Source organism: Meleagris gallopavo, chromosome 1 (assembly GCF_905368555.1).
Source record: "Meleagris gallopavo chromosome 1, MGAL_WU_HG_1.1, whole genome shotgun sequence".
Taxonomy (NCBI): domain Eukaryota; kingdom Metazoa; phylum Chordata; class Aves; order Galliformes; family Phasianidae; genus Meleagris; species Meleagris gallopavo.
The window spans coordinates 158,779,134-158,791,365 of record NC_139404.1 but is presented as its reverse complement, the minus strand read 5'-3'; the positions used below and the strand labels follow the sequence as shown (position 1 = coordinate 158,791,365).

The 12,232-nt window shown below is 44.5% G+C and overlaps 1 long non-coding RNA gene across 1 annotated transcript; it reads right to left on the bottom strand.

The window, feature by feature from the left end:
• Window positions 1–1,808: 1,808 nt before the first annotated feature.
• Window positions 1,809–7,154, bottom strand: LOC146545748 (uncharacterized). The gene is made up of 2 exons (XR_014880971.1): window positions 6,603–7,154; window positions 1,809–4,666 (listed from the first exon to the last, which is right to left on the bottom strand). It is a non-coding gene; the product is annotated as an uncharacterized LOC146545748 (long non-coding RNA).
• Between the last annotated feature and the right edge of the window lie 5,078 nt (window positions 7,155–12,232).

Here is a 12,232-nt window from a genome sequence, read left to right as displayed (position 1 = left end):
TTATTAGGGAGGGACTTCTTGAGGGGGCTTGGGGCACGCATTACAATTTATGATTAGGGCCACTGTCTGCCAATTGTCTGCTGCTCGTGCCATTCCATTACGCTGGAGATGGGATGTCCGCCCCGTTGGGGTAGATCAGTGGTCCCTTACACGTGATAAGCTTGCGGCCCTTAAATGTTTGCTTGCTCAGGAGCTTCACCTTGGGCATCTTGAACCCTCACTTAGTCCGTGGAACACCCTGTGTTCGTCGTTAAGAAATGGTCAGGGGCCTATCACCTGCTACATGACTTACATGCAATTAATGCTCAGTGGGTCCCCTTTGGAGCCATACAACAGGGTGGCCCTCTTTTATCAGCCATTCCCAGAGGATGGCTGTTAGTAGTAACTGATCTTAAGGATTGCTTCTTTTCTATTCCTCTGGCAGAGGAAGATTGGGAAGCGTTTGCTTTCACTGTTCCAACCGAGAATAATGCTGGGCCTGCTGAAAGGTATTAAAAGTGGGTCCTGCCTCAAGGAATGGCATGCTCTCCCACCATATATCAGCTTATGGTGGGGAGGGTACTGGAGCTGGTGAGGGAGACTTTCCCACAGTGTGTCCTCTGTCATTACATGGATGATCTCTTGCTAGCAGCTCCTTTCCTTCCGGAACTGCAGTTGTTGGAGTCTAAGATTGTGGATGCTCTCACAACTGCTGGTTTCGTGATCTCTGAGCAAAAGATTCAGAGAGGCCCGGAGGTGGTATACCTAGGGTATTGATTTGAACCTGCAATGGTCCACCAGGTGGGCCTTGATATCCAGCCGAACAGGGGATGTTCAAAAGCTGGTTGGTGCAATACAATGGGTTAGAGGGGCTTTGGGGATTCCTGCTTGGCTCATGAAGCCCTTTTATGATCAGCTCAAAGGGGCAGATCCTAATGAACCCCGCACTCTTACCCCAGAAATGGTTTCTGCATGGCGTGAGATCTTGCAGAACTGTATGTATGCTAAGCTCGTTTGTTTCAACCCCACTGGAGCTCTGGAAGTGGCCGTGACTCGTAGTGAAGCAGGGGCGGCTGCAGTCATGGGACATGCTCTAAGTGCAAGGCCAGAGCCTTTGTGGTGGCTCTTTTCGGTCCCGACACGAGCATTCACCTCATGGCTCGAGATCTTATCCACTGTCCTCCGCAAGGCTCGGTTGATGCTTGTGCGAGTATTCCTGCAGGAACCTGACATAATCTATCTGCAGGGTTCCTTTCGTGAATTGTAGCCCCTCCCTGAGCCTCTTCTTGTTGCGCTCCAGGGTTTTGGAGGCAAATTTCTTTTCTCAGACTCACTGCCTGTTTTTGAGTTAGCGCGCCCTCTCCAAGTGTCGTTAGCTATTAGGGTACAGGTCACTCCCCTTCAAGGGCCCACTCTGTTTACGGATGCTTCCTCTAGCACGAAACAGGGAGCAGAAGTTTGGCAAGGCTCTGAAGAGTACGGGAAACCGCTATCTTTACTGACCCCTCTGTCAGTATCCAGCTTTTGGAGGTGAGGGGTGTGGCGATCTCGGTAGAGATGTGGCAAGACATTCCTTGCAACATAGTGATGGATTCTGCTTTCACAGCTAAGCTGCTGGCTCGAATGGGTCAAGAAGGTTTACCCAGCTCAGAGGCTGCCAGTATCTTAGAAGATGCATTGGCCACCCGTTCGGCCCCAGTTGCAGTTTTGCATGTCCGCAGTCACTCTGAGGTTCAGGTTCCAGGATATTGTATGAAAATTATCCCATAATTTTTCACTGAAAATCCATTATTGTGCCTTTTCATTTTTGCAAGTATGAACACACATACTGAGCTGTTTGGAAAGAACTTCCACTCATCTTTAATAAATGTATGAAGACCTTAATCTCTCTGTAAACCACGTCCTCTGAGATACTCAAAAAGCAACTAAAATGTAAACATAATGTAAAGTGAGGGAGAGCAAACATATTTTCTGCAGAAATCATAACGGATTTAATCAGATAGAGAAATCCTGCTATCAGATAGGGACATGATAGCACTAGAAATACAGAACCCAGATGCAGAGAAATGTATTTCTAGTTCAGATATATATTTATTTTTTTGTCAGGTTTTTTTTGTTGTTGTTGTTGTTTGTTTGTTTTTAAGTTCCTGCTAAGTTCGCCATAGTTTCTGGTAGCACTCAGAAGCACAAAATCACAGAATGGCGAGGGTTGGAAGGGACCTCAAGGATCATGAATCTCCAACCCCCTTGCCACATGCAGGGCCAGCAGCCTCCCCATTTAATATTTGACCAGGTTGCCCAGGGCCCCATCCAACCTGGCCTTGAACATCTCTAGGGACAGAGCATCCACAACCTCTCTGGGCAGCCTGTTCCAGCACCTCACCACTCTCTGTGTAAAGAACTTCCCCCTGACATCCAACCTAAATCTTCCCTCCCTCAACTTAAAACCATTTCCCCTTGTCCTGCAGTTATCTACCCCTTCCAAAGAGTTGATTCCACTCCTATTTGTAGGCTCCCTTTAGGTACTGAAAGGCTGCAATGAAGTCACCTCACAGCCTTCTTTTCTCCAGGCTGAACAAGCCCAGCTCCCTCAACCTGTCTTTGTAGGGGAGATGCTCCAGTCCCCTGATCATCTCTGTGGCCCTCCTCTGGACCCTCTCCAACAGCTCCCTGTCTTTCTTGTACTGGGGGCTCCAGACCTGGACACTCGAGATACTCCAGATGGGGCCTCACAAGAGCAGAGTAGAGGGGGACAATCACCTCCCGGTCCCTGCTGGCCACCCCTCTTCTGATGGTGCGCAGGATACCATTTGCTTTCCGAGCTGCAAGGGCACACTGCTGGCTCATGTTAAGTTTTTCATCTATCAAGACACCCAGGTCCTTCTCTACAGGGCTGCTCTCAATGACCGCTCCTTCCAGTTTGTATGCCTGGGATTCCTCCAGCCCAAGTGCAAAACCTTGCACATCGCTGTGTTGAACCTCACTCGGGCCCACCTTTCAAACCTGTTGAGGTCCCTCTGAATGGCATCCCTTCCTTCCACCATGTCAACCACACCACTCAGCTTGGTGTCATCAGAAAACTTGCTGAGGGTGCACTTGATTCCGTCATCTATGTCACTGATAAGGATGTTAGAGAGCACCGGTCCCAAGACAGACCCCTGGGGGACACCGCTCGTTACCGGCCTCCACCTGAACATAGAACCATTGATGACCACCCTCTGTGTGCAGCCTTTCAACCAATTTCTTATCCATTGAGTGGTCCACCCATCAAATCCACATCCCTCCAATTTGGAGATAAGGATGTGGTGGGGGACCATGTCAAAGGCCTTGCTCAAGTCCAGCTAAATGACATCGGTCGCCTTTCCCTTGTCCACCAATGCCGTCACTCCATAGAAGGCCACCAAATTGGTTAAGCATGACCTTCCCCTGGTGAAGCCATGCTGGCTGTCTCGGATCACACGCTCATTCCTCATCTGATCAAGCATGTTGTCCAGGAGGATCTGTTCCACGATCTTCCCAGGCACAGAGGTGACATTCACCGGCCTGTAGTTCCCCAGGTCTTCCTTGCTCTCTTTCTTGTAAATGGGAGTGACGTGACCCCTCCTCCAGTCATCCAGGACCTCACCTGACAGCCACAACTTTTCAAATATGATGGAGAGCGGCTCGGCAACCATCTCAGCCAGCTGCTTCAGAACCCTGGGATGCACGCCATCCGGCCCCACAGACTTGTACACATTCAGTCTCATAAGGCGGTCTCGGACTTGCTCTGCCCTCACTTGTGGGGGAGGATTTACCACCTCGGCCCCCATCTAGAGGTTTAGGGATGCAGGGCTCAGGAACCTGAGAAATACTGGAATCCTGGCCGCCAGTGAAGACCGAGTCAAAGAACTCATTCAGTACCTCAGCCTTCTCTTTGTCCGTTGAAGCCAGTTCTCCTTTTACATTTACCAAAGGAGGTACTCTTACTGCGGCCTGTCTCTTCTGGCCAGCGTAAACTGTAGAATGTCTTCCTATTGTTTTTCACATCCCTCGCCAAGTTCAGTTCTGCCCGCGCCTTGGCTTTCCTGATCGCACGTCTGCAAGTCTGGACGGCATCCCTGTATTCTTCCCAGGTGACACGCCCTTGTTTCCAGAGCTTGTACGCACCTTTCTTTGTCCTCAGTGTGCCCAGCAGGTCCTTGTCGAGCCACGCAGGATTCCTACCTCCTCTGCCCGCTTTCTTATTGAGAGGGACAGAGAGCTCTTGTGCTCTCAGGAAGGCATCCTTGAAGAGTGGCCAGCTCTCCTCAACATCTTTGGTTTAAAAGACAGCATCCGAGGGTATCTTGGCCAACAGTCTATTGAGCAGCTTAAAGTTTGCTCTTCCAAAGCTCAGGGTCCTGACGCCACTCTTTGCCAGGCCCACATCCCTCGAGATCACAAACTCAACCAGGGCATGGTCACTGCAGCCTAGGCTGCCTCCAGCCTTAACGCCCTTAATGATCTCCTCCGCATTGGTGAGCAGCAGGTCCAGCAACGCTTCATCTCTGGTTGGTCTGTCCAATACCTGGACCAGAAAGTTATCATCAGTGCATTCCAGTAGTCTCCTGGACCTCTTGCAGCGTGCTGTGTGGTCTTTCCAACAGATATCCAGATGGTTGAAGACCCCCATCAGGACGAGAGCCTGTGAGCCCGAAGCGTCCTGCCTCTGAAGCAAGAAAGCCTCGTCAACAGTCTCCCCTTGATCAGGTGGTCTGTAGTATACGCCTATCACCAGCTGCCCTTTGTTAGACCAGTCCCTAATTCTAACCCACAGGCTCTCAACCTCTTCCTGACTGTTGCTCAGAGGGAGCTCCTCCCACTCTATCCACTCTTTGACATAGAGAGCAACTCCCCCACCCTTCCTATCTCGCCTGTCCTTTCTCAAGAGCTGATATCCCTCAGTGCTGGTATTCCAGTTATAGGAGTCAGCCCACCATGTTCCGTGATAGCAACAAGGTCATAACTTTCCAAGTGCCTCACAGTTTCCAACTCGTCCTGCTTATTTCCCAGGCTGTGTGCATTGGTATGAAAGCACTTCAACTGGGCTTTCTGTCTCACCACGTTTATAGAGGATCTGGGATCCCCTAGAACAGCAGCATCCCCAGCATCCTCCTGCCCCAGTCCATCCCTGTGTACTCCACTCTCTTTGCCCATCAAGTTTGGTACGAGCCCTCGAACAACCTGCTCAACCCCAGTGACTCTTGTTTTGTCCCCTTCCCCCTTCATACCTAGTTCAGAGATCTTTCAATGAGTCCTGCCAGATCCTCTTACCCCTCAGAGACAGGCTACTTCCATTTGCAGCCATCATGCCAGGTGCTGAGTAAATTGCCCCGTGGTCAAAACCCCCAAAATTCCTGTGTTTGTATCAACTTCTAAACCATTTATTTATGAGGTGGGTTTTTTAGATCCTGCCTTGCCACTGAAGGTATAGAAGAAAACACCACTTGCACGCCCGCTCCATCAACTACCCGCCCCAGTCCCCTGAAGTCTTTCTTGATAGTCCTGAGGCTTTTCTCAGTGGCTTCGTCACTGCCAGCCTGAACGATCAATAAGGGGTAATAATCAGAAGGGCAAATCAGTCCAGGAAGTTTCCTAGAAATGTCCCTGACCCGTGCCCCAGGGAGGCAGCACACCTCCCTACAGGTAGGCTCAGGCCGACATATAGGGCCTTCCGTTCCTCTCAGCAGGGAGTTGCCTATGACAACCACCCTTCTGTCCTTCTGGATGGGGGCAGCCTTGAGGCGTGGGGTCAACCACTTCACCTGAGGCAACCTCATGGGTGGACCTTCCTCCACACCCTCACTCACCTCTCCCTCGAGTTCCAGGGCTTCAAACCTATTGTGCAGAGGCACCTGGGGAGCCAAGGATGATCAGGATGGGGGATGCCCACTTTGCTGAGCCGGGCTATGTTTCCACTCCTCCTCCTTTCTCAAATTGTTGCTAGGGGGAGGAGAGGACAGGGGGCACCCTGCAGCATCGTCTGCCTGCTGGTTCTCCTCTCCCACCAGTTTGCAAGGCAGCAGAGGTGCTGACGTGCTCCATGTAGAGCCTCAGCTGTGTGCCAAGATCTCGGGGCTGATAGGGACTGGCACCACCAGTCACTCTCCCTCTCACACTCCTTTATGGCCTCTCCACCTCCTCCTTCAGGTCGACCACAAGGCTGAGTAAATCATTTAGCTGGTCACATCTTATACAAGTGCTGCCTCCATCACCTAGCACTGCACTGCAAAGGCCAGGCTCTGGCACTCATCACAGCCAGTGTCCTGCGCACTAGCATCCTGTGTTGGGGCCTCAGTCTGAGTCTCCATACTTGTCTTAGCATCAGCTATCCTTTCAAGCATGAACAGAACCTCAGTCTGGGTCTCCACATTCTTTTTGGCTGCAGTCTTCCTTCTGCGCGAGCATGGGACTTCCGTCTGGGTCTCCACAATGTTTGTGGTGGTAGCCTTCTGCCCGGGTGCAGCCATTGCAAACCAGCAGGCACACTAACACTACTAGATAGCCTTCATGGGGTGTGACTGATCAGCCCTGCTCTGCTGCCGGTAGTGCTGGCTCTGCCCTCGCCCCGTTGCCGGGTCGTTAACAGGAGCCCGCGCACTTACCACTCACTTGACAGTGATAACAACCGTCCTTGCTGGGTAGTCCGGTGTATGAGTGGCTTTGTGTTTCTCCTCGTTAAAACAGCCCGGGTGATTCTCACACCCCGACTCCTTCTCTCTGTCTCCCTGAGGCTTTTTCTAGGCGAGGGGGTGGATGCAGAGCCGTTGCCCCGGCAACGCCCCCGCCGCGTTGCCGCTCTCGCAAGAACTGCCCGGCCGAGAGCTGCCTGGCCGCTCTGTTGTCTCGTGGATCCCTGAATGAGGGAACCGACCGAAACCCTCCTGTACCTCGCGGTCAGTCGCTGCGGTTCTGGCTGGAACAGCTCCGAAGCAGCGAACGTCGGCGATCAAGGGCTTCTTCTGGCTTTGCCCTTGTTTAAATCTCCTGCCGTTGCTCTGGCAACGCCTCCATCGCGTCAGCCGCTCTCGCGAGAACTGCCCGGTCGAGAGCTGCCTTGCCGCTCTGTTGTCTTGCAGACCCCTGAATGAGGGAACACACAGTAAACAATTACAGTCAAGAAGGTTCTACTGGGATTTTACAACAAGCTGAAGAAAAAATGTCTCTGGGTCACACAAACAATTGGAAGACTGATTTATTTATTTATTTATTTATTTATTGGTCTACTTAACTCTTTACTGCTGTCTAATGACAAATAAGGAAACAAATGTGGTAGTCACAATCTAATTCTGGAGCGTAGGAAATTCTGCACAAATGTGTGCAAGAATTTCTTTACGGTGAGGGTGACGGAGACTGGAACAGGCTGCCCAGGGAGGCTGTGGAGTCTCCTTCTCTGGAGATATTCAAGACCCGTCCGGACACCTACTTGTGCGACCTGGTGTAGGGAACCTTCTTTGGCAGGGGAGTTGGACTCGATGATCTCTGGAAGTCCCTTCCAACCCCTACAATTCTGTGATACAATTCTGTGATTCTGTGATTTTGCAAAGTTTTTCATCTGGTAAATCCACAATGTTTTCAATGGAAAAAGACGAATGGCTCTGAAAATCTCCAGAGAGAAACTCAGCAATATTTAGAGAGTAATACAGAAAGTCAGGCTTTCTTCATTAACTAAGTTCACACTCTGTAAACTCAGCAATTTACTGAAACTGCAATTTAGCCCCAGATTCAAACATCTAACTCTGAGAACCTGTAAAGTTTATATCATATATGAATGAACTACTAGTTTTTCTAGGACAGCTCAGTTATTAAGATCTGTTTATTAACCTTTTTTTTCACCATGAGTTTGTCTATCATTTGCATAATACTAACGTCATAAACTTATGATCAAATAATCACTAGAAATAAGGAGTGATCTAAAACAACAAAAGTATATATTGAAAAACTCTCTTTCAACATTTCATTGTTCGGGTGTACAATGACAGAGTCCTAATTACTTCAGTAGAGAAAAATAAATGCCATTTCTTTCCTATATGTTCAATACTCCAGTTTTAATGGAAATTGAAATAATCTACTGAGCAAGACCTTTATTTTCTATAGTGTTTATAATCTATGCTTATTCAGTTCTGCACTTCATTCAATGATTTTCTGGAGAAAAGTGTGACCATCCATAGAGTGTATTCTACAGAGTTTCTCTACAAACAATGTAGGTGATACTAATTTTTAATCAGTTTTGAAAACCAGCTTCTACAGTAAATTCTTTTTATCTATTAACATCTTGATTGCTTTAGCTGATTGAAAATAAATAAATGGATCTAGATAAATATTTCTTAATTAATTTTGATATTCTTTTTTTTGGGTTATTCATGTCTTATATGCAGAATGTGCCCATGCATTTTTATCCCTTTACTTTCTAGTACTTATTTTTTCCATTAGCCTGTTTTTTGTTTTTTTGTTTGTTTGTTTTTGTTTTTTACTCTGCTTTCAACATATATAAACACATTAATGATAAATATTTAAATATGTGTAGTCTAAATATATTTTTAAAGGGAATTGGGTAGCATTAGCAATGAGACTATAATCTTCAGCTATACTTCTATGTCACTGGGAACGTAAAATTTCAAAACAGAATTCTGTCTTTATGCTATGCAAGGAAAATATACAGATTCTTTGCCAGTAAGTTTCTGTCACTCAGATATCTCAAAAAGGGCATGTTTATTGAATACGCTGTCTAAATCAGCTTTCCCATCAAATTTCCTGCCATTTGCAGTCAAAAGTAAGGAATGTTTCAGCTCATACACTTTGAAGTAATGTATTAGAAAATGAATGTAAGAATTTAGTGAATGGAAACTGCACTGAATTTCAGAAAACAATATTGATACTTTGTTTGTTTGTTTGTTTGTTTGTTTGTTTCCCCTGCTGTGGCAATCATTATGGGCAGAAAATACTTGTTTTGATGCTACTATATAATAACAAGGAGTTGTACATTACTACTAGGTTACATTAAAATGTAATACGCTTTTTTTTTTTTTTTTTTTTTTTTTTTTTTTTTTAAGGGAGGTGAATTATGAGGGCTGTTCTGCTGGTCCAAAAATAATGTCTCCTATGTTACTATGTTGGTCCACAACATCAAAGGCAAATGTTGATAGTATGAAAGTATAAATTGAATCTTCTCACTATATTCTGTGCTATGTGACAAATAATAGCAGAGGAGCAATCTGACAAAATGGCACATAGACAAAATGACACATCTGAAGGTGTGCAAGTGGATTCCTTCATGCAGAAAAAAATACAGCCACTTACATTCATGAAATGTTCATGGAGATGATGCTGTGTTTCAGCAGTGGTGACAGTAACGGTGGATCATCTCCATTGGCACAGATTTTTGCAAGTGTGGCATGTACGTTCTTGTTCATTGCTGGTGAAAACTCACAGCTAGTGACATTTTCGTCCCTCTAGTCTTCAGGCACTTCTCCAGTTACAACGGTAATCAAGGATTATTGAGAGTGGTCTTACAACCACATCTGCTTCTGCCTTGTGTGTGTTCCTTTTTCTTGTTTGACTACTTCCAGGATCTCTCCCTTCATCCACACAGGTCTCCTGGAATTTTTGCCTGATCTCTTGCTCTTTGGGATGGACCATTCTAAAGCTTGGACCATTCTAATCCTTGAAGCTCTACCAGATTTCTTGTGCCCCTCTTCTCTCTAATGCTTTATTCATACAAGTTTTTCAAGCAAATCTCTGAAGAACTGGAAGTCTGCCCTCTTGACATCTAGGGTTGTAACCTTGCCTTTTACTTTGTACTCTCCTCACAAGATTCTATACATATCTTATGGATTCTGCAGGCAAGGAAAATTATGACCTTCCTATTTCCAATGAGTCTTTCCTTTTTTTGAAATATGAGGTACGAAGATTTGTAAGTATCAGAATTTCTGTAAAACATGAGCTGGATCTTAAGCATGTAGTCATTCTGACTGTTCATCTACTGAATCATTAAATTACTGTGATTACTTTAGAGAAAAAAAAGGAATCAAAGTTGAAAAATCCTGTCTTCACATATTTTCTTTTTCATCAATGCAAATTTTAAAGTGAGTGTTAGTATTTTTGTCCTGCCTGGCACTACTAAACCTGCAGTCACAAAGACCATATAACATTAATTCAAGACTGTTAAAAGTAATTCTTAGTTTTTTTGAGGGAGAAGTTACTGTTTTTTGTGGATGCCCCATCCCTGGAGGTGTTCAAGGCCATGTTGGATGGGGTCCTGGGCAGCCTGGTCTAATTATTAAATGTGGAGATTGGTGGCTCTGCCTGTGACGGGGCGGTTGGAGATTTATGATCCTTGAGGTCCCTTCCAAGCTGGGCCATTCTCTGATTCTGTGAAAGAGAACTAATAAAACTAAAGTCTAAAATATCAGATACATAAAACCAGGAAGAAAATGCTAGCAAAGTGTAAAAAGCAGACAAATCAGTGAAATGTAAGATCACCTTCTATGACAGAGACAGAAAGCGATCATGCATATTCAAAGTTTAGATAACAGGTAGATAAATAGATTGGGTAGATAGCTAGATACATTGATAAACAGATGCGAAAAGATATGCTATGCATCAAATTTGTGTTCGATCTTTCTATCTTAACATTTACTTTTACCCACATAAACATAAACTTTTACCCACGTTTCCAAATCCAAGTCTGCAAATTGCTTTGTTATACTGTAAATGATTGTAAATGAGGTATTTTGTTTTCTTTTTTGTTTGTTTGTTTCTTTCTTTCTTTGGTGTTGTTTACTGCTGTCTGTTTTTTTTTTTTTTTTTGGTCTTTCCCTCCCCCCCCTCCCCCCACAGTTTTATACCTACATCAGTGCTCAGAAACTGAAAAGGGAATAGTAATGAAAATATTTTGTGTAATGCTCAAAGCATATTTGGCATTTTGAATTAAATATCTGTTTTATTTTTTTCTTTTTGCTTAAGATTCAGGTGTTGTATCATTGCAGTATCTGATATTTGTAGCACCTTGACCATTTTTTACACCAGCAGTGAGATTAATGTGGTTGCTTAATAGCCTAGTTAGGTATAAATTTGGATTCTCTGATGTTTTAAAAGTCCTTGAGGCTTCTGAAGAAGCCTTATTAGTCCTACAGCATGAAATAGGATTTTTTTTTTCCTAATAAATGAAAGAAAAATAAAAGATCTTCAACATAAAATATTTTTAAAATATTTTTCTTTCTGTTGATTATTTAAGATGATGCTGTCTTTCATAAAATATAATCTGGAAATTTTTCCACTTTAAATACAGGCAGTCAACAATGAAATTTATGAGGACTAATATTTTTATACGCATTATTATTGTTCTTATTGTGACTAAGCAGTCATTCTGTGTGAAAGAATGATTTATTGTCCAAAAAAATTCAAAAGCAACAAAATTTACAGAGAGCAAGAAAGTGTGAAGATAGATAAAGAAATATTATTTTAATTTCCAAAAGGAAGAAAAAAAATTACTATACAAGCTATCTCATAACATACACAAAATTATTTCACATCACACATTTTTTGGAATATGCTTAACAAATAGGACTTCTATAGAATTCATTATATTGAATCGCTTGTTTCACATTTATTTAAATTAAGTGACTGTTTTCAAAACTGAAGAATATAAATTTTTTTTTTTACTCTTACAGTTTCTCTCTAAGTTTTCATCAGGCTGTTATTAACCTCTGTATTCAGTTCTGCTTCAAATTCAAAAGTTCACAGTTTTTAGAACTGTCTGTTATTCAAGGCAATTTCTTATGCTCTGCAATCTCAGTTCATAGAAGTGTTCCAACAATCTGGTCATTTTCTGTGGCCTTACTTTGGACCAGCTCTAACAAGTCCATATCTTTCATATGCAAGGGACACCAGATCTGAATGCAGTGCTCCATTTGGTCTCACAAGTGTGGAGTGGAACAAGAGACTTTGACCTGCTTGTTACATTCCTTTTGATGCAGCCTAGAATATGATTAGCTTCCTGGGCTGTGACTGCGCACCGCTGGATTATGTCCAAAATTTTTATCCACTAATATCATCAAGTCATTCCCTGCAAGGCTTCTCTCAATCCATGCATATGCCAGCCATGGAGAGATGTTGGCCCATTTCTCAAGCCTGTTCATTCACTGTGTTAAACAGATACAGCTTGACATACTTTGGGGTAATTTTGTGTTTTATTTCAGTATCATAAAACCTTCTCCTACATATATAGCCCTTG